We start from the raw sequence: 3,769 nt of genomic DNA on the forward strand, positions 1-3,769 counted from the left end.
GATATCAACTTCACTCTACATCAGCAATGCAATTTTAATGCCATTAGTGAGGGGACAGCCCTGAAAAGGTGTTTCAGAGATGAAAGCTGAAAACAGAAAGCAAAGGAGGCTAAACATATGAGAAACACCAAGAAGACCAGATGGTTACAGTGGCCTAGAGCTTTTTAACATGAAGCAAGATTTCTCCATTCTGTGGACCAGAGGTCTAGGCCAGAATTACATAGGTCACAAGCAAAACTTGTTTCATCTGGTCTTAAGCAAATACATAGAAGGTGATAACTCCCACTCAGAGACACCATTTTTTTTTCTTCATGTATTTTCTTGTAACAGAGACAGAAGACTAAAGTGCCAGGAGATGCTGTGTGAAAGAGTAAAGCCACATGGCTTGTGTGCACGTCTAATTTTCTAACCATGCTTTTCACCTCAGGAGGAATAGATACATATATATATGTATGCATATGCTAAATTCAGAGATTCCAAAGTTCTTCCCTCATAATTTTTAGTACAACAAATATTCAGAGAAAGAGCAGTGCTATCTCACTCTTTTGCATGAAAGTAAATACCTAGAAAATTAATACTGCCAAAATGGAACAAAAAAAACAGGCAGAAGGGCATTTTTGAGAGCCTGAATTCCTGCTGCATGTAACACCACAGCAGGTTAGCAAACGAGGACCCTATTTACCTGATATTAATAACTAGTTAATCCTGCATCCACACCACAACAAAATAACCTCACACCATAGCAGAAGTATCAGTTTCAGGATCATTTGGGCATACCCAGGGATCTTCAGCAGCTGTTCACTGGCATATGAATCACAGCTCCCATGGAAGACTTTGCATTGCTCAGCTCGCCTCCAGTGGATAAAAGCACAAATTTGAAAGCAGTTGGACTACTGATTTCTGCCTAATTCAAGGTTTGGGCTGGTCTGAGTTTAGCTGAAAGACCCAGCAGCTATGGGAAATAATTGCCAGGGAAACAGTGGCTGTTACAGTGTGGTTTACAATTAGCTGTCCTATTGCTGTGCTTTGCACAGGACCCCTGCTTGCCTGGCAGGATGCTCTTATACCTGTATTTATCAGGAATGGAGCTAGGCTTCCCCCCACACTCTTTCAGAAATACACCTTCTTAAATTAGCAGCCCTAAATTTTAAGTGCAAAGTTCAGGCATAATTCAGATGAAGTTTCACATATGCAACTTGTCTAACTTTACCCCCACTAGTCTGTACTCTGCCAGACTATAATCTCTTGTGATCTGGATCCTTCTGGCATGCCGACTACTTCTTACTCCTTACAAGAGTGCTGGAAACAGCACCCAAGCAGCCATCTCTGGGAATATTTATGCATGTGTGGTCAGGCCCACAAGTAGAAAGAAGAGACAAGTTAATAAAATAACACTAAATTGAGCTAAGGTTCATTCATATTCTGGATGAAGGTGTTGAAAATTTCTACTTTAAATTAATCTGCCCCCTGTCAGAAGTCTCTTTTCTGTGATAAACATGGTCTTTAGTTTTCAGGAAAGCCATTTTTAAATTCAACCTGAGTTTCTTCTCTCTCTCTCTACTTTGCTTTTTTCATTTCTCTGTGGGGGCTGCGTTTTTTGAAGAGGTGTATATGGGAATCTCAAGTGGCTTTGCTACCCGCTCTTATGTAAAGTATATTCTGGGCTGTCAGAGTGCACAGATCAGCAGTAAAGCATTGTGGGGGCTATTTCTTCTTCTTCAATCCCCATGAGTCTCCTACCTCCAATTTTGCTCAGAGATTCATAGCTGAAAAACCCTAGAAACAAAGGCAGCTGAAACTATTTTAACTGAAGCCTCCTCTGAGTTTGCACCTTAACTAGGAAGAGGTAGTCTAGGGGCCAAGAGGAAAATTATCCAAGATTTATTCATTAAGCTAACCATACTTGAGATTAGACTTCCAGTCCCTCAGAAGGTTTGCATGCTCTATTTTCACAAATTTCACAAGGTAAATACTGTAAAGAAATAGGTGAGAACTGATGCCTGGAAAGGCTGACCTGAAACAGAGACTAGGCAGAGCAAAAGGAATAAAATAGGTATTTATTGAAAGGATACAGCTTAGGCAATGCAAGACCCCGGCTGGGGCTACACCCACATCAAATCCAAGATAGATCCTGGTTACAAATCTTTACACTTTTACAAGTTCTGGTTCATATACGTGTTGGGGTCAATTACCCAACCAGAGCCCCAGGCTATGAAGCAAAGAGCTCAAAGACATCTTCACAAGAGCCTGGTAACAGCAGTTTTCATTTCTTTCCCCTCCAGAGTTCAGCCCATGCAAAATTTCCAGTGTCCTCCTCAGTTTACGAATCCCTGCCTCTAAAACTTCTCTGCCACCACCCCCACTCACTCAGTGACTCAGACTTATTAAGATAACTTCTCTTTTTCTAGTTCCTCACCTCCAACACACTCAATGCATTAAGGCACATACTCCTGCACATATTTGAAATTCTCACCCAATCACCCTCTCTCATCCAACTTTCTTCCTACAGTTCTTGCACTCCCCCATCCTGGGATGACAGAGCCAGTCAAAACCCACCCAAATGAGTTAAACTTTTACTTACACTTCTGGCTTCTCTCAAGATTATTTTGAGCTGGTGTTCGAAGACACCAGGACAAGAAGGTCTATGGTAGCTCTCCTGTTCCACCAGCACAGCCTTTGGCAAAGGTGAGGTTTGTCATGCACAGAAAATCAGCCATGACCAGGCGTGGTGGGGAGAGCCCTTGGTGGTGCACAGGGGTCTGGCTCTGACCCACATGCTGTGTCCAGACCACAGCCATGCTGTGCCATGGGCTGCTTTAGGAACCTACTGGTTCCTCTGAACGCTGAAATTTTGTCCCATGCAAGAAGAGAGATTTGTATTTATTATTTAACCCCTGCTCTAAGATGTTTCGGGCAACAAAAGTTTCTCATCAGGTTTTAGGATCAGCCTCATTTCCCACCAGGCTATGGATGCTCTGGAGGCAGTGGTGCTTGGGGGGTCACTGGGCATAAAGCAGGAGGCTGAGGCAAAACAAGAAAAAGCCCTTCCAGCCCCTTGGTCTCAGTGTCTGTGCCAGCACAGGAAGGACCACGAGCTGCAAAGCAACACAAGCACTGCAGGGGAAAGAAGGCTTTTGCTAAAGCTGGGGGCTTGCTCAGATTGGTACCTCTGCTGCTGTACAGAGCTCTGCACATTCACTCATGCTCGCTTTTGTTCCTTTTCCATAACCAGCAACTGGTGGGGAGAAGTGGGATGCACACACAGAAGGAGGATGTGGTGGGAGCAGAGAACATGTTCCTGACATTCAGGGATTTGTGTAGGGAAAGCTGTCTGCCTGCAGCAGAAAGGGCCTGGGAAAGGCAAGGGGCTTGCTGAGCCGTGGGTCGCTTAGGTAGGAACAGGGACAGACTTCTAATTCTGGCAGCACCAAGTGGGAGTTGGGAAAATAGCTGAGAAGGTTGAAGCAGGAGTGCACAGATCAGATTAAATGAGGGAATCTGCATCCTTTGTACCAAATGTAGATTCTCTTAAAATAGTCTTCTGTCACACTTGTGTACTGATTGAGAAACAGTGTCCATTTCTGAAGCATAATTCCGTGTCTGACTTTCATATCCACTGGTAAAATGCTGGAAACACCTGGAGCTAGGCAAATGACTTTGCTTTCTGTGCTTTTGCTGTTTCTCTGATCCATACAACTGTAGCTCATGTGCACCACCTCTACTCCAACATTACAGTCTTCCCTGACCAAAGACTTCCAAGTCTAACCTT

This window comes from Catharus ustulatus, chromosome 4, assembly GCF_009819885.2.
Source record: "Catharus ustulatus isolate bCatUst1 chromosome 4, bCatUst1.pri.v2, whole genome shotgun sequence".
In the NCBI taxonomy this organism is placed as follows: domain Eukaryota; kingdom Metazoa; phylum Chordata; class Aves; order Passeriformes; family Turdidae; genus Catharus; species Catharus ustulatus.